This window comes from Choristoneura fumiferana, chromosome 13 (assembly GCF_025370935.1).
Source record: "Choristoneura fumiferana chromosome 13, NRCan_CFum_1, whole genome shotgun sequence".
NCBI classification, from domain to species: Eukaryota; Metazoa; Arthropoda; class Insecta; order Lepidoptera; family Tortricidae; genus Choristoneura; species Choristoneura fumiferana.
In genome coordinates, this window is record NC_133484.1 from 19,776,186 (window position 1) to 19,801,783 (window position 25,598).

Sequence of the window (25,598 nt, forward strand, 5' to 3'; positions counted from 1 at the left end):
GTGGTGACCTATTACCATCAGGAGACCCACTTGCTCGTTTGCCTTCCAGTCGTATAAAAAAAATACTCTGATGTGCGATGCTTGCAGAAGAACGTTCTTTGCAAAGCTCGGGTACGTGCCACCTAAGGGCTAAACATTCTAGCCCATCTATATTTTAACAATATCTTTACTCAAGTCACTGTACTTGTACTGTACACGAAAACGGCAAGGTATATTGTAGTACCTTACAATGTTAAGGTTGTGTACATTTATCCCATCTTAGGCCTCTAGGTTGGCAATGGCAACGCCCCTGATGTTGCAGATGTTTATGGGCGGTGGAGATCTCTTACCATCAGGAGACCCACTTGCTCGTTTGCCATCCAGCCGTATAAAAAAAAATCCAACCAGATTATATGGCGGCATATTCATGGTAATGTAGTAAAATCACACAGTTTTAATTAAACTGCCGAATCCAATGATTCACGATATCAAAGCCGGACGTAGATTCAAAATTCATAAAAATCAAAATTATTTATTTTCAACTTTTGTTTTAAAAATAGTGTTGAATCCTCCTTTTAGTAGATGCTAGATATGTGCGTATAAAAATCTAAGGTTTAAGATATTACATATTAAATATTATTAGTCTGGGGGATTAGGGGATTTTTAGATACTCTGGTTTCCGTTTGGGGGAAACTTTGATACAGCCAGTAACCTCGTGGCAGGATAGACATACATATAGCCGGTGGGGAGGCAAAACGGGGCCGTTTCTACCTATTGTATAGGTAGCTTTTACGCTTATCGTAGTGGCGAGGAAGGACTCCCCGAGGGGGATTAAAATCCTTGAGTATGTCCTAGGTCATGGTAGGTTTGCTGGCTTCGCAGTTTTTGAATGGATTAAGTTTTTATTACTGTTTAGGGCTCCGTGTCCGAAAGAGTGAGAGAGAGGAACATTAGATGTCAGAAAGGGTGACAAATGGAAGTTTATTGTTGCTGATATACGCTTTCTGTCTGTCACAGGGCTGTATCTAGAGAACCGAAATGAGTAGGTACAGCTTTTTGAATTTGCAGTAGATACTACATATCTCCCAATTAGTTCCCTAATCTTTTCTTCGGCCAGGTACAGGGATAAAAAATATTTTCGTTCCGTTGTAAATAAATTGTAATTTTACATGAGATAAAATTTTCTATGTTAAAATATTTTTAAGCAAAGTATTTGTTTTACCTAAGAGGGGAAAAAGGACCATGCGGGTCACCTGATGGGAAGCAATCACCGCCGCCCATGGACATCTGCCAACACGAGGGGTATCACAGGTGCGTTGCCTGCCCTTTGAGGGACTGATAGGCTCGTTTTTTAAAGATCCGTAAGCTGTACCGCTCCGGATACACTGTCCCAGGAAGCTGGTTCCATATTTTAGTCGTGCGTGGAAAAAAGTTTCGCTTAAAGTAGAGCTAATCTTATAATCGCCTATTGCTTGAGGTTTAAGCAATAGGAGATTAAGATTATACAAGCTTTAACTCGAAATAAATACTTTGCCGAAAAATAATTCTATATAGAAAATTTCCTCTTCTCTAACTACAATATTTATTTACTCTATGGTACTCGAACTACGAACATCGACTTAAGAAATCCCCTGCCTTCAACTGCGGGCTTCTAATAGACTCGTTCTACCTGGTTTACCGCCCTTAACACACAATATACTATTTTGCCCGTTTACTTTCCAACTCGGGGAAACATATTACTTAGTAAAATATTACCCTTTAAGGGACTTCAGCTCATGAAATATTCAAATCGGAAACAGACGTTGCAGGGTGGGGGGTGGCGGGTACTTCCGGGGCATAAATGTTACGGGTAACGACGGGCCGTTAAATAAGTAAGTTACGTTATATCGGCGTTTTTTTTTATAGCTCGACCGGTTATGACGATTATCGTTTTATTGGGTCAGCAAAGTACAACACTAAGGATAGTTTGTTGCTTGCTGTGGTGCCATCCACACAATTGACACTTTTTCTTAGGCTAGCTCCCGCGCCCGCGCCAACGATTCTGTACAGTGAAGGGCAAAAGTTAGTGTTGCCGAAAAATCGGTAGCTTGCAATCGATAGCTTTAATCAGAAAAAGGGCATACTATCGACAGGCCTATCGATAGTATCGACATAAATAAATTAAAAAATAAACTCTTTTCGTGCAATACTATCGATATTATTGCTGTCTAATAATACAAATCGATAGTATTGAACAGAAAATTACGAAAACCATCGATAGTTTTTAACAATCGATTGTGACCTATAATTCAATACTATCGGATTATAAGTAAGATTGCAATATATAAAGGTTTCGTGTAAGGTAGGTAAAGGCTTTCGACTTACTTAACGATCTACCAAACCGAACCAACTTACTCTTAGGACTTAGAAGATTCAGTTGCTGCAACTTCTGTTCTGCCAACCTCCCCGTGTAGATGCAATCGATACTATTGAAATAACGGTAACAATTGATTGTTCAAAACTATCGATAGTATCGATAATAATAAATAATAATAATAATAATTGTTTATTTCCTTTTACAGAAGTTCTTATCGAGATACTCGTAACAACGTTAGTATCGATAGTATTTCGTAACTTTCTGTTCAATACTATCGATAGTATTGATACTTTTGCATTATTAGACATCAAAAATATCGATACTATCGATAACTATCGATTACTATCGGTTTTGCTCAAACTATCGATAGTCTATCGAAACACTATCGATAGTGGAGTATCGATCGGCAACACTAGCAAAAATATATCGACGCTTGAAAGGAGAAATTGACTAAGCGAAATTTTACATTTCAATCGTCGATATGTATACACCTCTAGAATTCACACTCACTAATAAATATAGAGTTTTTGGTCTGTATCGATGTTTAAACTTTAAAACTAGGTAAAATGAAAACAAACACAATACGTTTCGTGTTTAAAGGTCCCCTTAATTTTTATTTCATTTCATATTTATTATTTGTTGTTGTATGTACAAGCAAAAGAAATACACATTATGTATTTATTAACATATTATAAATTTTAGCTGTCGATTATACGATTCGTGAGATATTTTATTTATCCACCATAAATTGTACGTTTTTATATCAAGATCTTAGTTCTGTTAAAACATGCAATCAGTAGAATGTCTCAATAAAATTGTACCCATTGGGTGTAGCAATATTATACAAATTAAATATACCTACCTATCAATATTATTTATATTTATAGCATAGCCCTGTAGCGGACAGACAGATAGACGGACAGACAGCGTAGCGACATAAATAGGAATACATCTGTCACCCTACGGAACCCAAAAAAGCAACTTTCGGCGTGTCACCACAAGCTTGGCCCTCGCTGAGGGTGACACCTGTCAGAGTGACGTTGACGCCAGCGCCCTCTCCCTCTCGGAGGGGCTTTGACGAGTTAATCTGCTTTTTAAATCGAAGCGGTTAATTTTGAAAAGCATACGGAGGGTAGGTGTTTCTAGATTATTTATCTATGGCCGGTGCGCCATTGTTAGGGTTCCGTAGGGTAAAAACGGAAACCCTATTACTAAGACTTCGCTGTCCGTCCGTCCGTCCGTCCGTCTGTCAGCAGGCTGTATCTGATGAACCGTGATAGTTAATACAGTTGAAATTATCACAGATTATGTATAACTGTGCCCGCTATAAAAACAAATATTAAAAAAAGAATAAAATAAATATTTAAGGGGGTTCCCATACAACAAACGTGATATTTTTGCCGTTTTTTGCTCGATATTAATAACGGCAACAGGTAGACGTTTGAAATATTCATAGAATATTAAGTCGTATATTCACTTTAAAAATAAATCATTAAATTAAAATAAAATAAATATTTAAGGGAGGCGCCCATTTTTGATAATGTCTATTATTGTATAGATAATGGTACGGAACCCTTCGTGCGCGAGTCCGACTCGCACTTGGCCGGTTTTTAGGGTTCCGTAGCCAAAATGGCAAAAACGGAACCCTTATAGTTTCGCCATGTCTGTCTGTCTCCCTTTCTGTCTGTCTGTCTGTCCGTCCGCGGCTTTGTTCAGGGACTATCAATGCTAGAAAGCTGTAATTTTGCACGGATATATATGTAAACTATGCCGACAAAATGGTACAATAAAAAAATTTTTAGACCACGTAAAGTGGGGGTGATTTTTTTTTCTCATCCAACCCTATAGTGTGGGGTATCGTTGTATAAGTCTTTGAAAACCATTAGGGGTTTGCTAAGCCGATTTTTCGATTCAGTGATTTGTATGCGAAATATTCAACTTTAAAGTGCAAATTTTCAATAAAATCGAGCGTTTTCAAAAAAATTCAGGATGGTAGTAAGTATATCAAATTTTCAAGGAAAACTATAACGGCTAAGTTTGCTTGAGAATTATTAGTAGTTTTGTTTTAAGAGTAAATAGCAGCTTAGGTATAAAATATACCTAAACTTGGAAGATTCCGTATAAAATACGAAATCCTTAGAAAAATATGACTTAATTTTTTCGTAATGGCTACGGAACCCTATTTCGAGCGTGTCCGACACGCTCTTGGCTGGTTTTTTTTATGTACCCATTAATATGTTGCTTAGTAAGTACCCATAACACAAGCTTTGCTAAGCTTACTTTGGGACTAGTCAATTGGTGTGAATTGTCCCGTGATATTTATTTATTTATTTACCCATTAATATTTAACGGGGTCCGCTGCTGGACAAAGGCCTAAATTTAAACTTCAATTTATAAAAAAAAACTAATAATATTTAGACGGGTGTTCTGTCAAACTAACCCAACCATTCCAGACAAATTTTAAGACAAAACAACTAATTTGTTAAGAAAAGGTTTTTAAAATAAGACGACTGTTATTTTGCCGACCTGTGTAAAGAAAAATATAATCTATTTTCACATCGACAAAATTACCTAAGCGGAGTTTTGCTCCAGCTTAAATTCGGAAACCCGCGCTTTCTCAGAAATAAGGCCAGGGTAGATCGATGGTTTGCGCTCAAACTCCAGCAAAATCATTTTAGCCGTTTCCGAGATCCGGGAACAAATAAAAATAGAAAAATCCCTTTTTTAATTCTTCTATCAAGAATTACTGATTAGCAGATACAAATACTTTAATTCTTCTATCAAGAATTACAGATTAACTGTTAATTTTAAATATCCAACACTGCTCCGCTCCAGGGGTAAAATTGGACCTAAATACGTTACACATTTCGCATAGGCTCGGAACAGTTTCAATGTATGTACCTGTGCTTGTAGCTATATGGGGTAGAGGGCGACGAACCCGTGCCACGCGAAGTGCAAAGGTCCTGTAACCGTATGCTACTTGAAACCAACGTGTCGAGAGCACGCGACGTGTTAAGGGCGGTAAAAATATCGTGCAGATATCGATAGCTTGAAAATATCGATAATTGATAAAATCGCACAATTTATAACCATCATTTCGTCATCATCGGCATAAATTAGGCATACGCGTCCGGCTGGTGGGTAGAGCCCTTTGAGCTGTAGCTACCGCCTGCCCAGTTCGGTTTGTGGTAACTTTCAAATTTAATTTCGCGCATGAGTTCAGATAAACTGTCAGGAGCCAGGTTTGATCCATGATCCTACACTTGAGAGACCATGCGTCAAACGTTAGCTACGACTGCTACACTGATAGCGATAATCGACAGTATCGTTAAATTGCCAAGGCGATATTACGGATAAAAGATGGAAAGAAAACATTTATTCGTGATATAAGAGTTCCAAGTTAGCATAAAGTCTTACAGCCGGCATTTGTCTAATATCGCCGTTGGGAATATTATCGCGTTGAATCTGCTTCAGTGTGATAAAATCAGGTAAGTGTAGTCAAGAAAAATGTATCTTTACAATCTTTGTTAAACAAACTATTTTGAACGGATGACCAAAACCTACCAATACTGCTATATTTATCATATAAAAATATGCATCTTTTCGCAAATATTTTTTTAAACTTTCAATGTCCCTTATAATACGTAGGTATTTTTTTTTTTTTTTTTTTTTCAAAATGTGAAGAGATTCGATTTGTAGCATTCGAACATGGCGGATGTAGACAATATCTAATTTTGCTATTTCTGTTTCTTTGGCTAGTTGAAGTATAATTTTGATAGTGTTTTATGCGGCGATTAACGACTGCGACGGCGACTGTTAAGGAACAGTGAACAGTGATCACAAAATTCTATATTGCTCTCGTGTCTGAAAATGTTAATGCGCAAGTTGTCTCCACGTGGTTTCTGGAATTTTACTATCAAGTTGCAAAAACTACAACCATCGTACAACGTCCCTCTCAAAGCGAGTTTACTTTGACACTGGCGAAATTGTCCTATTAATTAGGACAGAAAAGCCATATTTTAAAAGAGAAGAAGAAGAAAATGTGACGAGTAAGTGACAGACTGACTGACAGATAACGTCTAGAAGACTGGAGCTAGAGACTGTTTGTGAAAGATATGCCTTGAACATCGGAAGAAATACTGAGACGAGCTTCTTCGAAACTCCCACGGGATGGATAACTCTGTTTTTGCCTACAGTTATCAATATTTTAAGGTCGATATGATTAATATTACACAATTGGTTGCATCCTTACGCGTTAGATAGCACAGGCAAAGAATATTCGCATAGAGCATCCGTGCCATTTTTATACGCTTACGTAAAGGGGGGAGAGCACGAAACGTGTTAAATACTGGCAGTGAACATTCGTATTATTAAGTTGATCCTTTAACATCCGAGACACTTGCTACAACAGTGTACCATCACAGCGGATAGTACTATCCATCCCAGCTATGTCCCACGGCTGGGCACAGGCCTCCTCTCAGAGTGAGACGTCGTGGCTGCCTAGTTAGCACAGGTTTGCCCTATGGCCTCTCAAGCGGTGCATCGTGGTTTCGAGCCCCGCTCGCACATCTGAATTTTTCGGATTTAATAGCTTAAATCAATAATAAATTTCAATTGCGAAAATTTATTACTAAAACGTATCACCAACAGTGGTTCCGTTAAACGATTCGTCGACACAACGTTTCTTTTTATCATCGTTTCGACGACAGCAGAATATAGAGTCGCATTCACATTTATCTGTCGTGTTGTGTTGTGATGCTCTCTGTCTCCCTCGCTCTCTATAGCTTCTATGCGACACAATACAAACCGTCACAACACACTACATCAGATAAAAGTGAACGCAACCATATAAAATGTATGAATCCGATACCGTTCTGATGCGTCACGGCACACGACAGATACGACAGTCAGTTGTCGATTGAGCGTTTCATCTATACACGTTTTGACTACAGAATCTTTCAACTAAGAAACATTCTTGATTAATCCAACCAAATTCCACCATATAAATATCTAATTATACCCAGCGAGTACGCGTCTTAAAAATGTATAGAAAATTATTCTACATTTCAATTGCAAATAATATACAAATGGCACTAAAATTCGATCGCTAATCCATCAGCAATAGAAGTCTATTTAGGCATTAAATCTTTTCAATACTATGTTGGAGATAATCGACGAGCAGCGAACCCGCTAAGCCCAATTCCATTTCTCTATATCAGTTGATATGAATTACCGGACGGTATTTCTTTGGGTCTGAGCTAATTCTATATCACTCGATATCTGTCGCGTAAATATGATTAAGGCTAGAGCCTTACCGTGAGACTAAAATACAAGTCTAAGCGTGAATTGCACCAGAGGATTGCGTAACGTTTGTGACACTCGCGATCACAATCAAATGACAGTTTTTGTATGCAAAATCTGTCATTTGATTGCGATCGCAAGCGCCAGGAACGTTAAACTGTCAAAACAGTCCTCAAATTCCTTTGATTTACAAACGAGTGCTTCCGAATATTATTGCACCTCTAGTCTAGTGTGTTAAGTGAATCCATTTCTCCCAGTCTCCTGTACGCTTAGTGTATTTTGCCGTTTACAAAATACGTCTCTTTCGCGTTCGCGGTAAAATCTCAATTTGTATGGAAACACGAACAGCGCCTCTAGCGGAAAGTTTGCACAACAACTTTTGTGAGTAAACCTACACTCACTCACGTAAACTATTTCGTCCGCGTATCGTAACGAAAACGGGTGACGACGCCGCACCGTGGACATGTGGCGGCTACGTATCGACGATTGAACGCTCGATTTACGTCTTCGAATAGTAAACGAATGTTTTGTGAAAACGCTACACTAGAGGCACTGATAGATATTACCAGATGAGATCATAAAAAAGGTATATTATCACAATGCATTTGGAATCGACTGAAATCCCTTAAAATTACCACGTCAAAGGGCCTTTAAAAACCGCTCATCTCTCAGCTCAGTCTTTGATCGCAGCCTCAGTGACCGCGGCGTTCCTCGAAAAAGTCGATCGGCTTTTTGTCGCGCATCTTCGAGACAAAGTAGTAAGCCCCAATTTCGCGCAAGATTACCCGTACCAGTGGATGAGAGCTAAAATGAATTCAGAATTATTCTAATTAAGAAAAAATGTGTCTATTACGGTTCTGAAACAGGTTTTTTTTTTATATAAAAGCCAACAAACTGGCATGCAACTTGGTGTTAAGAACAACATTTGGAACGTACCTAAAGAATCAAAGACTGTCCTAAATGATACTTTAGGACTTTATATGGAACGTTCAAAAAGGGCGATTGTTTTTTCGTTTTCTTCGCCCTTATTTAGTAAATAAAAACAGCGAGAGAATGAGTTTCTGTAACCAGCTAGTTGGCGCTAGTATTGTAAAGGTTTGACAGCTTTGACGTTTGCACCACGTTTCTGATTTGTTGATTGGTTGGTTAAATAACTAAATAGCCAATCGCAAACAAGACACGTCAAACGGTCGCGATACTAACGCCATCTAGCTCTACGAAACTCGTTTCGCTTTTGCGGGGACACTCATGATGTGTAAGTTTTGTTGCATTTGCATGTATGTATGTAAACTCTTTATTGTACAAAATAAGTAACAAACACAAATGACAGACATTGAGATATATGTACAAAGGCGAACTTATCCCTTTAAGGGATCTCTACCAGTCAACCATCATTCATAATTTGTCTTTTGTGACAGTGAATAATTTAGAATTAGAATTAATTATTTCTTTCTTCTTTATTGCGTCCATTGCGATTTGCGATTCCTTGGCAGGTGCACGCGCAGCTGACCTCTAAAGCGCTAACGGGCAGATCTACTAAACCATTAGCCGCATAATTGGATTTGACTGCTCAATCGTTAATACTGTAAGTACTTAATTACTGTTTATTGCCAAAATGAAATACGCTTTCCGCAGTATTATTTACGCGAGTTGGGATGTGACACACAGGTGCGGCTATAACAGGAACACGTAATTAAAACATAGATCGTACTCATCCAGCTAAATGATACAATATACAATAACTCTTTTCACACCTCTCCTTCAGAAAAGTAACTTTTCCTCCCTGACGAGAGGGAGCAAAGTTCAACTTTTCTGTTCGAGACTTTTCTAAGTGTTTTATTGCAAAAGTCATTTTTTGAAGTTGATAATTGTAAAGCCACGCCATTTTCTATGCTGGTTGTTTTTTAATAATATTTAGAATTCTTTTTTTTTCAAGTTTCTTAATGCTCGGTGTGAAAAGTTGTATGAGCCACTCGGGAGCAAAATTATTTTCATCTTGGGCGTTAACACTTGAATCCCTCATTACACTTAGGATTCTACTTGAAAAATCCCTCGCTATGCTCAGGATTCTATTGTAGAATCCTTCGCTACATTCTGGATTCAATGTACGCCCTCGCCGTAAATACACCATTTTGCTCCCTTGTGACACAAATAACTATTATTGCACACCAACACAGTAAGCAGTACAGAAAACACAGGTATATACATAGAGATTTTCTAAGGTAAGCAATTGAGATGTCTTAATTACTAACCTAACTAACAAACTCTTTCAGAAACGGCCCACCCGATTTTGATACAACATGTCTAAGAACCGTCGCTAGAAAACCTGCTTTCAAATAAAACAAACCGCATTCAAGTCGGTCCACCCGTTTAAGAGCTACGGTGCCACAGACAGATACACAGACACACATAGCGGTCAAACTTATAACACCCCTCTTTTTGCGTCGGGGGTTAAAAAACAATGTTCATTTTTATATATTTTTTTTTCATAAATTAGGCGAATTTAAGACACCTATTTGAAGGATTTTGGTTTTAGTTGCGTTTTGATTTTTTTACCCTATTTAGAAGTTACCGGAATTATAGCTAACCATAGTTGCCGCGGCGTTAAAAACTACGTTTTTCGTTGCCCATTACAATTATTTTAAAAAACGTAGTGTCTTCTGTCACCTGGCAATGTTAGAATTAGGTGGTTCAGTTATATACAGTGGTGGTCATGTAATTAAGAACGATTTGAAGTTCCAGATTATTTTTAACTAAATCATGTCATGTGTAGTCGTGGTTCCTTCTTAGAAGTAACTAGTTACGTTATGAAATAGCCACATAAATAGAGCAAACGGGATTAGAATAAATAATAAAATTGCTGACATTTTGTTACAAATTTTGTTTTTATTCTCTTTAGTAACAAATTAAAATAGTAATGAAGCTGGACAAATAATTAAGAACGATTTATTGAACTGCTCGAAAGTTTTTTTTATTTGAAACTTAGATTAACTAAATCACACTAACGTGAAGTTTGTACAGAAAAAAAAGGAATTTAATACATTTTAACTAAAATTAATAGTTAGTAGTATGTCCACGGCTTTTTATTACTGCCTTACACCGGCGAGGCATTGAATCTATCAATTTTTGACATTTCGCAAGAGAGATAGAGTTCCATTCTTCTAAGAATACGTCATACAGTTCTCTTAAATTGCCACACTGTCGATTTGAAACCTTTTTCTTGACTTCGCACCAAAGTTGCTCTATTGGGTTAAGATCGGGGCTGTTGGCTGGCCAATCTAAGACAGAAACTGATTGCGATGTGAGGAATTCCTTAACGGTACGTGCAGTATGCTTGGGATCATTGTCATGCTGGAATGTCCAAATAACCGGAAGCACGCCTTCAGCATATGGTAACATTGTTTCTTTCAGTATGTTTTTGTATTGAAATTGATCCATGTTTCCTTCTATCAGCCTAACAGGTCCAACACCATGTCCAGAAAAACATCCCCAAATTTTTACATTTCCCCCGCCATGCTTTAAAGTCACTTTTGTGTACTTTGGGTCGAATGCTTTATTTGGAGGCCGTCTTACATATCGTTTGCCATCAGAACATACCCTATTTATTTTTGTCTCGTCAGAAAAAAGAACGTTTTTCCACTGTCTGACTGTCCAGTTTTCATATCTTCTTGCAAATGCAAGCCGGGCTTGCCTATGACACCGTTTCAACATAGGCACCTTCCTTGCTATCCTTCCGTGCAACTTTTCTTCTACCAAACGCCTTCGAATAATGCGTGCCGAGATTGCTGAAGGGTTGTTTTCGCCAAAATATTTTTTTCTTAACTCATTAGACGGTATTAGACCCTTTAAAAGGATTTTGTTTTGCCAAACGAACGATATTTCGATCATCTCGACGAGATGACTTTCTTTGTCTAGGTACACGCGGAACATTTGAAGTACACTCGAGAGCAAAAGTTTCGGGTCACTAACATTTACTTCAATATCTGGAAAACGAATAAAGCTATCGTATTGAAATAAATTGAACCTTATAGACAATTTAATGTTACTAAAATAAAACGCATAACATTTATTACTGATCATTTGTTTTATTTTGTTTAAAACGACAAATTAAAAATGGCGTCAATTTGCTTGCAAAACCAAAACTGAAAACATTTAAGATTTTATATTTACAAGTAGTTTTAACGCAGTTTAGTACTTGGTATTACCCCCACGTGCTGTCTGCACTGCTGCTATGCGATTCGGCATGCTGTACACCAAGTTTCTGAAACACTGTTGGGGAATGTTCTCCCATTCCTCTACCAAAGCATGTTTCAAGTCACGAAGCGTAATTGAAGGAGGATCTCGCTGTCTCACACGTCGTCCGAGCTCGTCCGAGGCGTGCTCGATCGGGTTAAGGTCGGAGCTACGTGCTGGCCACTCCATGGGACGAATATTCACCTCATCGAGGTAGGTTTCCACTACACGAGCAGTGTGGGGATGGGCGTTATCGTGCATAAAGATAGCATTTTCACCGAGTCTTGCCATAAATGGACCGACGTGCTCGTTAAGGATTTCATCCACGTATCTTACGCCATTAAGAGTACCGTTTTCGATCAGTACTAGCTCTGTTCGGCTTTCCGCAGAAATTCCAGCCCAGACGAAAGCCGAACCACCACCTTACGCCACCTTTTCTTCAATACAGGCTTGCATTAATCTTTCTCCTGGTCTTCTGCATACCTTTGACCTTCCGTCGTTTTTATACAGCATAAATTTTGATTCGTCCGAGAATATGACATGACATTTGACCAATTTTCAATCGCCCAATCTGAATGTTCGCGTGCATAAATTTGTCTTGCTATACGATGGTGCTGCTGGAGTTCCGGACCATTTGCGGGTCTAAATGGTTTCAAATTACCTTCAGCAAGTCGCCGTTTTACAGTCCAAGCACTAGGGTTGCTTCCACCAAGCCCTAAAAAATGTTGAGTCAGTGCTGTTCCCGTAAGAAATCGATTTCGCAGCATAGTGTTAACTGGATATCGATCTTCCCGTTCCGTTGTACACCTGGGTCTGCCTGTTATTGGTCTGCGTAGGTTCAAATCAGTTTTTAGAAACCGCTGGCGAACATGCTGGACTGTAGACAACGATACACCGACTATTCTTGCAGTTTCTCGCTGACTTGTCCCAATTTCCAGCAGCGTGAGGATTCTCGTACATTCCTCGGGTGTGAGTGACATAATTACTACTTTGATAATGACTATTGGATACTTGGGGCACTTCTTATAAACACATTTTATGACAGAACAAAAAAAAAGCAAAGACAGTTGCGAAAATTAGAAGTTCTAATTTGAGAAAAAAGCGATCATTTTGTTTATAACTTTTTTAATGACATTACTTCACGTCAACCAATATTTTTTTATACGTGTAATGAAGGATTATTAAATTGTCTATAAGGTTCAATTTATTTCAAGACGATAGCTTTATTCGTTTTCAAGATATTGAAGTAAATGTTAGTGACCCGAAACTTTTGCTCTCGAGTGTAGTTTGAGACGTGGCAAAATGCTTTATGGCGTGGAAAACCATAGTTTTTGAACATTGCAGATGATCGGCTATGTGTTTATACGACCAATTCTTGTCGCAAAGTCTTAGTATTACTTCTCTTGTAGATTTATCACAACTTTTATTTTTCCCCATTGTTTTTATATGAAGCAATCGCCTTTAAGACTTTTACGGCACTAAATGGCGCCAAAATTATTCGAATAATAACCTAAAACCACAAAGCGGCCGTCCGTTCTCTATATAAATTTGAATAAAAAATAAACTATTCAGCGTTCTTAATTATATGACCAGCCAGTAAGTAGTAATACTAGGTTTAGATGTAATGTATAAAGTTTATATATTTATTTTTTAGCCAATTATATGTATAAATGAGTTTACCGCTAGTACGGAAAAGTTTTACGATACCGAGAGAAGTACAAAAATATACATGCAGTTAGTAACACTTGTCAGTTTGAAAAAATCTTCTCTATAAAAAATCGTTCTTAATTATATGACCACAACTGTATATGTAACATTTATTTAAGATGAACGTCAAACAAAGTTAGAGTACCCTTACCCTACCTACTTCCTTTTTCTAAATAAATAATGATTTCTGAAATTATCGCGATTAATACATGAAATAACTACCTACCGAATAATTCGTTGAAGTTTGTAGTCGTATATCTATTTAAGTAATTGAAAATAATAATGCTTAAATACACAGACAGTCACGTTTTAAGTAGGTTTAAATAAATAGGTAAGATTAGCGATTACATTTATTTGCACTATCTAAGCCATACTTACATAATATAAGTACATTTAAATGTCATTGGTAGCACTTATTAGGGTTTTGCGATAGTCAGCCCTGTGTATCTTACGCACACATTGACGCGTATACAGACGTCGTCGTGCCTATGTAGATTCAACAACGCGTATTCTGTACGGCGTGGCCGTCGTGTGCTTAGGCGTGTCCGAGATCTATGTCGGTTTTTTCTAAGAAGTCGCCAAACATTTTACTGTAAGTGGTAGGTACTAGGTGAGGTCACGTGTCAGGTTCGACCAGTGCCAGTGGAACAAAAACATCCGTTTTATCATTACAAACGAAATCCTGAACAAAGAGATTAGCTATTTAATTAAAAGTTATTATTGCTACCGTACACAAGAACTATTGTGGTCGCACAATGGCCACAGAGCTAGCGGATGTCGGATTGCACAGTATAAACCTAAGTAACCTAGCCTACGAGACAAAGGCGCAGTTGTTGCTAGACGAAAGTGAAGATAAACTAAATACCTCAGCCGACACAATATTATCAACTTTTTTTATAGTTCACTGGCTGATTTGACGTTTAAATAGAAAAAACAGATGTGCCGATCTGTTTTTTTCTATTTGCTGAAATATTAGTTACACTGAAAACCTGAGCTGAGACACCTCAACAATCTCTTTTTATTTTAATTTAGTTTAGTTTTTCAATTCCCTTCATTATTTAAAAACAATATTGGTACATTATGTTTAATCTGTGATTCTACTTAAATTCTAACGCTACGCTTCACACTCGTAATTTAATTGTCAGTTGCGCTGCGTCGTTTTTTAGAAGAAAATGAAACTGAGAAAAACGGCCAGTGTTAAATTAAGTATCTGAATATGCAACCCCGACAAAGCATTTCATTTTTGTTTAATTTTATAAATAAATAAATTAAAAAAAAATAAAAAAAAACAGTTTATTGCAGACAGAGTCCATATAAGCGTTAGTACATTATTCACTTAAAAACTATGTTAGTAAATATATTTTTTAATTTAAAAATCTGCCTCCCTGAGGAACACCTGGCACAAGCACATGTGCTCTTACCCAGTGCCTCAAGATAGGACAGTCAGGCTTCTCGCTAATGACCCTCAGGATGGTGCCCATGAGCGAGGCGACGCGGCGCCGCACCACCGCGCTGAACCCCTGCCTGTGCGCGTGCGCGAACATCGCTGATGAAAAATTTTATGTGTTGTATGTATGTTTATCGCTATCCCGCGGGAATTTTGCAATTTTCCGGGATAAAAACTATCCTATGTCCTTCCCGGGGACTCCAACTATTTATATACCGAATTTCATATACAGTTCAGCGGTTTAGACGTGATTGAGTAACAAACATCAAAACATCTTCACAAACTTTCACATTTATAATAATAGTAGGAAGGATAAAGAATTACATAATACAATATACTACCCTTTAATTGGCGTGTGCTGCACTCTTAACTTTTCGACTGGCCATAGTGAAAAAAGGGTTTAAAAATACAACCTGCTTTAAAGTACTGTATAATCGATTCTCTCTCATGAACAAACTAATTTAAGGTTTTCAGTTAAGTTAGTCAAGATTCATGGTATCTAATGTGCTAGCCTTTGCTCAATTGCACTACAACCTAATTCCACGAGTGAGTCAGCCCCCAACCATTTCCGATCCCAACGGCCGGCGCGAGCGTTCACCCTGCGCGAGCGCAGGTATTTCCGGAGGGCGTGGGATTCTACGCCGGAATGCCAGCAATGCAGGGTAGTGTAGTGCCTTTCCACGCGTACAATGTACACGTTGTAAATGTCTTAAGCGATCTTCAAAAAAAGAAGGCTTAGACATTTTTCTCAAAGGCATTCGTATTGTAAACTTATTCTATGGATGTCCATAGGAGGTGATTGCTTTGTAATTTAAATACCTTCACCGATATAGTTAAAAGCAACTTGTTCACGCTCGAGCACCAAGGGGTATCTACCCGGTATCGCATTAACGAAACGCACAACCTGTTGGTGGCCGAGTTGTTCCAACTTACTTAAGGCGTCCCTAATTTTATTTTACTTATTATTGTTGTCGTTATTGAATTTATTGCTACTCTTTTATTTTATTTTTAAATCCTCTTGTACAAATTTCCACGCATATATATGTTTATAGGTATTTTATAACTCTTATATTTGTCATGATATATATATATATATATATATAGTATAATATATAGTTTTTTCTTTTCCCGCAATAATTACGCGTTCGGTTACGTGGGTGCACACTCACCGGGGTTCAGCTGAAAACCAGCGCTGCACGGCATATGCTGAGCTGAGTCCTTTTGGCATCACACTACAGCACAATATCTCTTATTTTCCTCTCTTCTCCTATTTATGTTTTACTGTGTTTTTGTTGTGATGTAGTGTGTTTTTCTTGTCAATAAATGTTGTGAGTTTGAGTTTGAGTTTGAATTTTTCCACCTCTCATACTAAACGGCGTGACAGAAAGAAGATTTAAAAACTATTGTGATTCCGATTGCGTTAGACAATAAGTCCTCAGTTTCTTGCGTTGCAATGACGGTTTGAGCGCTAGTGGTATAAAAAAGTGACATGTAAAAGAGCCTTTTGCGGTCTACTTACGGGTCAGAAAATTATTTCCCCAAAATCGCTATTTCCTGGTGGCAAAATTTCCATTCGCGTTTTTTTTACCAAATGCATTTTTCCCAATATGCTTTTTACTGAAGCTTATTTTCTCAGTAGCGTTTTTTTTTATCAGAATCGACACAGAAACATATGTAGGTTTAGGTTATGTTAAGTTTGCATCGGTCCGAAGGGCCAAAACTATACAAAAGGAGCTCCGCGTGAGCGACTGACTGATTGAAAAAAAAGCTACTGTGAAAATAAGCTTCAATAAAAAAGCATATTGGGAAAAAAAGCATTTGGTACAAAACGCGAATGGAAATTTTGCTACTAGGAAATAACGATTTTGGTGTTGCAGATGTCTATAGGCGGTGGTGATCTCTTACCATCAGGAGACCCACTTGCTCGTTTGCCATCCATTCGAAAAAAAAAACCAGTGAACAAATACCACAATGTAGTAAAACTTGCTTGCAAGAAATTAACTTGTTTATTGGTTGAATCCATTTTGCGTAAACAAGATCTCTGACTACTCGTAAGATCCCGAGTGCAATAACTGGCACAACTACCCTAGGACGAGGAATGCGCCAGCGTCACGACTCGGGCTATCGGGAATTAATGGCGGCACTATCTAGTACCGGTCTGGGAATCGAACCAGCTAACTGTACCTCACATTTGGCACGCACGACCATGCCGCTTCGGCATTCCTTAGAATAATTCTAGGTTCTATTTTCATTTAGGGTTGCCATTTCAAAATCTTAATTTTTTAACACCTTACGCAAAAAGAAGGAGGTTATAAGGTTATAATGTCTGTCTGTTGCATCGTAGCTCTCAAACGGATGGAACTGACCTGATGTGGTTATTTACTTTTTTACGTGAAACTGTCTTTGGTTGCGGTGGTTCTGTTTCATTAAAACCATTTCCAACGTTTAGTAAATAATAAATATCATGGGACACTTTGACACCAATTGACCAAGTCTAAACTAGAAAGCTTGTACTATGAGTACTAGCAGGCAACAGGTAAACATACTTAATTACTTATATAGATAAAACATCCAAGACCCGAGAACAAACATTCGTATTATTCATACAAATATCTGCCTCGGCCGGGAATCGAACTTGGGACCTTAAACTTCGTAGTCAGGTAACCACTTGGCCATCCGGTCGTCAAATTGCGCCCTGTCCTCAGCTAGACGCATCCAGCTTCTACCAGCAGCCTTTCGCAGATCGTCACTCCACCTGGCCGGAGGGCGTCCTACACTATGAGTATGTATATTGTATAATAGTCGACCAAGAAATCGGTTTTCCACCCTAGAGTTTAATGTCACTTGTAGCGCTTAAAACGTCAAAACCTATTTTCACTCACAAGTCAAAGTCAAAGTCAAAGTCAAATATGACATCAGCCTTATTGTTTTATTTCTGAAGTAGAAACTGTCATTAAAATTGGATTGGAAAAGCACTTTCTTGGTTGGCACGTACTTGCGTATGGTTATGTAGTATATAGGTTACTAATTACTTGTTAGGTTAGCTGGAAGAGATCCCTTTGTAGGGATAAGCTCGCCTTTGCTCTTCTTACTGTGTATTATTTATTTTTATTTTTATGTGCAGTAAATACATGTCCTCGATATGGGGGGAGGGCCTTTGCCCAGCAGTGGGACACCTCTACAGGCTTCTAAATAATAATAATAATAACTACATGTAGTCAAAATACCATAAACGGGACTTATCACGCTATTTTTACACGAGTAATATTTACCTCGACGTTTGGGGGAGTAGACTACTCGTCTACTCGTGACCACGGCAACTGTAACGTTGCCGAAACGTCGAGGTAAATATTACTCGTGTAAAAATAGCGTGATAAGTCCCGTTTATGGTATTTTGACTATGAGTGAGAATCACGAAGGTTTAAAACGTTAATAACTACATGTTGCTACAATGCAACTTGTACTTACTGAGGAAACGAATGAGGCGGCATTTAAACAAAGCAAAATCGAAATTGGCCCCGCATATCTTCGTTCATAATAGAATTTAAGTGCTGCGATTATAACTGCCCAGTAACTGGGTCTTTTACCTCAGTCCGATTAGCCGCTTCGCACGAGTGGGTTCAGAGATAAGTGCATATAAATAGGAGTTGAGTGTTTAGAGTAATGCATGCTAATTGGTGCTGTACGGGGCTCTTTACCCTAATTTCGAGGTTTAATCCAAGTTTGAATTACCTTTGCGGTATGTGCGGTATTTCCATCTAATTTGAGACTGCTTTTCCTTCATCATCATCCCAGCCTATATACGTCCCACTGCTGGGCACAGGCCTCCTCTCAGAACAAGAGGGCTTGGGCCATAGTTCCCACGCGGGCCCAGTGCGGATTGGGAACTTCACACGCACCATTGAATTGCTTCGCAGGTTTGTGCAGGTTTCCTCACGATGTTTTCCTTCACCGCAAACCTCGTGGTAAATTTCAAATGTAATTCCGCACATGAATTTCGAAAAACTCAGAGGTGCGAGCCGGGGTTTGAACCCACGACCCTCTGTTTGAGAGGCGATAGGTCAAACCACTAGGCCACCACGGCTGCTTTTCCTTGATAAAATTTAAATAAGTGCAGCAATCTGTTTTTAATTAAAAATCAATCACCATGGTAAATTTTGATTACATTTTAATTGATATTTCTCAAAAATGTTCATACATAAAAGTTGTCACTGTTAGCTACACAGTCACACATAGGTATCAGAATGCAAGGTACCATCAGCCAAATAAGTGGTCTATCAATTTTTAAACAAGTTCCTATCAAATTAACATGTCGTTAAAAGTCGAACTTTCAAGTTGACAGACACGTCTATTGGCACGTCTTTTGTTTTATGACATGCAAACGATTATCAACTTTAGGGTGGTAGACCACATATTTGGCTGATGGTACATAAAAAAAACATTGCCGAGTGTTAAACTACAATCTCACTAATAAATATTATAAATACGAAAGTTTGTACACTACGATTATTTCCACTATGACTTTGATGTCTCGGTTTGAATCGTAAAGGTAAATGGGCCAATCAACTTTTTTACCCACACTAATCTGTCCGCGACATTTTTCAAACAATTGCAGATTTTTGTAAGTAACCATGTTTTTTCTGTAATTTAATAGATGGTGTACATTAATACATGCCATCCTATGTAAGTTCAACCTATTAAACCGTGAAATATCTTGTTGGAAGTACGATTTTTTGGTAACGCCAGAGACAATTTTGGTAACGCAGGAGACGCCCAAAGTGTCACAAATTACTATTTGTTTTGTTTTTTACTATCAAGCTTGTTACCTTGTCTTATTTATTTATATACAAAGCCGGATAAGATGTTATCGCGGCCATGACCAAATCTTGATTTCAATCTTTGTAGAATTGCCGAGTGCCAAAGTGGAGATAATCGTACTGTCAGTCTGTTTGTTTGTTACTTCATCACGTCTAAAGCGCTGAACCGATTTAGATGAAGTTCGGTATACTCAATACTCAATACTCAATATTTTATTGCTTTTCCACAAGTATGGTTACAGATGTTACAAAGAGATTATGTGATCATCATGGACCCGGGGCACAGCAATATTATACAAGAGGGCAGCTTTTATAATTATAAATTTTATTTATAGCTAAATATCACAATCACATTAAACTGACTTACTTTAAGTGAAATTCTAATCAATTAATATTACATCATGTCCCTTTTATCTATTAGGATATTATAACATTATGTAAATTTATCATCTATCATCTAGGTATTCATTATTGAGTAGTAACATTTTTCTATCATGAATTCTTTAAGTTTATTATAAATTTTTTTTCGTTATTTCGTATACAGATAGTTTAAGTCCCAAGAAGGACATAGTATAGTTTTTATCCCGGAAAATTGCAAAATTCCCGCGGGATAACAAACTAATTCTACGCAAAGTCGCAAACTGGATATAATTAACTCAATTCCACAGTCCCGTCCAGAATTATCAAAAGTTCAGTTATCCCAAGTTATAAAACCGAAAAAATGTTGTTAGAAACAATTTAAAAGTATCAGAAAGTAGCGCCCGGAGTCAGCCCCCGAGTTTCCGGGCGAGTTCACCAGCTCTTTAAAAGAATTTCATGTTTTCAGATACAGATGCCATTATCCAATCATGGTGAGGTCACGTTCAATACGTAGGCCAGAGGCCATTTACATAACACAACTTTAGTTTTAACGGTTTTAACACAGTAGGTTATCTATTTGAAGTAAGGGATCGCCAATGCCGATCGGAATTATTTCCAAATATCCCTGTCCATGATATAATCATTAACTTAATAATACGCCTTAGATATTAATGTCTTCTTGACAATATAGATCTGAATTTTATCATCACATTGTGTTTTAAGGGTGGTAAATAAGAAATTACTAACAAGTCGAAGACTAATGGTTCTCATGAGTCAATGTTTTTCATCACATTTCTGGTGGATTCACATCACTAAATTGATTTTTAAATATTTTATTTTGTACCTTTTCAACAAAAATATCTCAAACACGCGCTCTATTTTATTGAAAAACCTGATAATTTCTAAGATTTACAAAATCCAGCCGTAATCCTGAAAAGACTCAGAAATTCCAAGATCTCAGGGCAAATTCTGAGATATCATTATAGTAACCCTAACTATATGCCAGACGTACTTTGTAGTAACTTTACTTTCTGTTAAACTAGTTATACAAGTAACCTTTTATAGCATAAAAAGGTGCACTATACCTAGTGTTCGGTCTAGTGAAAGTGAATTAAAGGGAGGTCGTTGACCGCTGCGTGGGCGCCGCCAAAAGGTTCTAGTTTATATGAAATCAAACGTTTATGTCCTAGGCCGCAAACTAGATACTGGACGTCAAAGTAAAATCTAATAAACTAAAATCAATTATTTGACTAAGATCTGGCAGCCTGGTGAACGGTTGTGTTGCTCTGATGATGAACTCTGGTTGAGTTCGAAACGCGTCAACATAGTGTAGTGGTGGTGATAGTTGGGTTTGTGTGATGCATGTGTGTGGAGTCGGAGAAGCTGCATGAACACACGTTAGTTGCATAGACGTATGTAGCTATCGTAAGGTCGGTGACCAAAGTAATTGTTTATAAAAGTTCATTGTCAGGACCTCCGCAAAGTAACGCCTGATTCAATAAATAAAATAAAAATCTAATCGAAAGTACTAGGTACTGTGATTGGTCGATTCTGAATGTCTCCGCACCGCTAGCTCCGCTTCTATGGAAACACCCGAAGACATTCGTACTTGAGTCATAAAGGAGGATTTACACTCCAATAAACGTGTCCAATAACACCTATATGTAAATACGCCTTTTGAGAAGCATCCTATTGGCAAGAGCGGCGGGGAAAAATATTAGGGAGATTTCGATACAACAAATAGGATTAGAAGTTTAGACGATACCACATAACTGTAATAAGAGTGAGTGAAATGTTGTCGTTTGTATCGTCGTTATTTAAGAACCGATGGCAGATTTTCGCCACAACTGATAATCATTAATGTAATGCTAATATACTCGTAAAAATAAATACATAAATAAATAAATATCATGGGACACTTCACACCAATTGACTTAGTCCCAAACTAAGCAAAGCATGTACTATGGATACTAGGCAACGGATAAACATACTTATATAGATAAATACATACTTAAATACATATTGAACATCGAAGACCCGAGAACAAACATTCGTATTTTGAACATGAAACTACCGTGAGACTCACTCATATTAAATATAATGACCCGGATAACTCACGTCTTAAATCGAGTTTAGCTCGACATGTTTCGGGCTAATCCGTAGCCCTTCGTCTTCGGAGCAACGCGACTCAGCGGCTGCTGCAACACGCGCACTGCGCGCCGCCGCTCTGCTCGCGCGACTACCCGACGAAACTGACACCGGCACACAACTACCCGCGTTTTCATCATCATTACAAATGCACGTGCACGTGCGCGTGTTGCAGCAGCCGCTGAGTCGCGTTGCTCCGAAGACGAAGGGCTACGGATTAGCCCGAAACATGTCGAGCTAAACTCGATTTAAGACGTGAGTTATCCGGGTCATTATATTTAATATAAACATTCGTATTATTCATAAAAATATCTGCCCCGGCCGGGAATCGAACCCGGAACCTCAAGCTTCGTAGTCAGGTTCTCTAACCACTTGGCCATCCGGTCGTCAAAGCTAGCTAATGTTATTCAAAGGTGTGTAAAGGAAATCAAGCCCAATTCACTACATTGCGGTATTTGTTTGATCAACTGAACTCATTGTCCCTCAATAGTCTGCAATGTAATGCAACTTGCCATGCAAGTTCTTGAATGGTCTAAATGGCTTCACTCTGTCATCCTCATCATTATCAACCGTAGGACGCCAACTGTTGGATACAAAGCCCCATATAGGGTTGCCATAACTTCTAAGAACCAATGCGGGACTATTTCTTTCAATGCCCAAAACACGTAAATAACATTATGCAACGCCGATAATAGAGATACGTGGCTTTCCAACTTATACCATAATAAGTGAGAGACAAACAATGTGTTTCTTAACAGATGCCCTCTGATCAACCATAGTTATAGTTGCTATCAAAAGTATCAAATAAATAATAAATACACAAACACATCGTTTAAATTACTTAATCAACATTTTGAATAGAAATTTAGTTCACAATTAAGCATATCTTTAAACATCAAATTCCTACTAAATTATCAATTTTATTAAGATAGAAATAAATCAAAACTCAGAAATAATACTAAATTTTACAAACTAAATTAAAAACTAACTATATCTAAAAAAGGCCCCTGCGGCATTGTGCCGAAGATGCTGGCAGCATTTCCTCGTTGAATCACTAGGCTAATTCTTTGAGCGAGGTAGTAAGTCAATAATTCCTACTTAGTAAGTAAGGCCGCGCGCCCGCTCCATTTTGTCCAAATACGAGACAAATACGGGATGTAGTACAGGACGGGATGATCAATTTATTACAGTGACAGTCCCGTATACACGGAAAGGATGGCAACCCAACCCACATACCTACAGTTGCTTCAGTTGTAAACAACCTGCAACCACCATCAAATAGCTAGCAAACGATCATGCCCAATTAAGAGCGTTTATACCTGCTGAGCTGGCAACGTTGCAGTTTTCTTAGTTTTTCTCGATTATTCCATAAAAATTGAATGAAAATTAACAATGTGGTCTGATAGAGTCTACTCCAATAATTATTCGTGATAGACTTTTATATTCATTAATAAAAACATTAAATTTAAAAAATCAAAAAACCCGACTGCCTTAAAAACTAAAAGGAAGAAAATAAGTCCAGTGGTCTAGAACTCTGTCAAGAAGCTCATTTAAGGTTCAACAGTCGGGACTCGGGACCCATTCAAATCGTAACCAGCTCAAAAAATCTTGGTCATGGGTCCCGACTGTTGAACCTTAAATGAGCTTCTTGACAGAGTTCTAGACCACTAGACTTTATTTTTGATTTTTTAAAATTTAATGTTTTTTTTTAAATTTCATATTTTTTATTTTATACTTTTTGATATTTATGTGAAAACGGTAGATTAAAAGTATTATAACCCATTTAATTAGAATGGGCTAATTATTAGCTTTCATTCGATACCCTTATTGTTACAATACAAACTTTTTTTTTTTAATTCCTCCGCCATATTTTTTTTCGCAGACGCCATATTGAAATATTATGTAGCCTATGTCACTCCGACAGTTATGACGAATTCAATGATACCTCATATGTCAAAATCCGTCTAGCCGTTTAGGCTGCAGCGAGGACCAAAGAAATGGACATACATACCCACATACATACATACATACGCTCGAAAAACATAACCCTCCTTCGGGTAGTCGGGTAAAAACGAACTAATGCTTATGACCGGTTTTTAAAAAAAAAAAAGTCTATCATGAAAAATGATTATTATTAGATTTATTTTTAATTTTCATTCAATTTTTATGGAAAATTCGAGAAAAACTAACAAAAATGCAATGTTGCCAGCTCAGCAGGTATAAACGCTCTTAACAAAAACGGGCAAGTGCGATGGTAGCAATCCGGGCGGACCTTGCACAAGGTCCTACCACCTCCAGTTTTCTGCGACCGCTACTTATCACAGATTTGACAGGTATCATAAAAAATAGTAAGGTACCTTGTCACGAGACATGAAGCGAATGATTATACATCCAGCTACACGAAGAACTGATTGCGTAAAAGGAGAATGAAGGAAATGAATGAGTAAATGTCAAAATCCTGCTGTCATTACGTGACATGTTCTTGTGGTAGCACTATCTATAACTTGGTACCATCAGCCAAATATGTGGTCTACCACCCAAAAGTTGATAATCGTTTGCATGTCATAAAACAATAATGCAACATCAACTCAAACATCTGTCAACTTGAAAGTTCGACTTTAGCGACATATTAATTTGATAGGACCTTGTTTGAAAATTGGTAGACTACTTATTTGGCTGATTGTACAACTCTAGCAACCAAGGAATGAGGTCTAATTTTCAATGCATTTAGTACTATATCAATTGAAAACCGAAAGACAAGGTATATTTTAAGTCAACCGAACAATGAATCACACGCGGAAAGTCCGCCATTTTCGGCGCCAACGCCATTTGTGAATGAATAATTAATAAGGCATTATTTATGAAAGCGAGTAATATATTTATTACAAAACAATTTGCTCCTTTTGGTCGGACGGAGGCATGAATGAGCTTCGCGCGGCCTGATGCAGGGTCAACGAACTTTTGACGCAACGCCAACATGGCCACCGCGCGCGGGAAAACCAAGAGCACTTAGCACGATTGCCTCTTATCTCCAATTTTTTTAAAAAGCTTGCAGTTTTAGTGAGTTAGTTGCTTTTGCTACAAGCAGCAAAACTAACGTGTACTTACCTAGGGTTGCCATAAGAAAAAATGAAAAGTCCTGACAAAAATCAAATTCAAATCATTTATTCAGTAAATAGGCCGCAGTGGGCACTTTTGCACGTCATCTTTTAAACTAACAGCGCTTTCGGAAAGACCATCATTGCCAAGA

General features: G+C 37.9%; 1 protein-coding gene across 2 annotated transcripts in view; it reads right to left on the reverse strand.

Moving 5' to 3' along the window:
- LOC141434269 (protogenin-like) overlaps positions 1–25,598 on the reverse strand; it is a 169,865-nt gene that overhangs the window by 98,139 nt on the left and 46,128 nt on the right. The gene's annotated exons all lie outside the window — the stretch shown is intronic.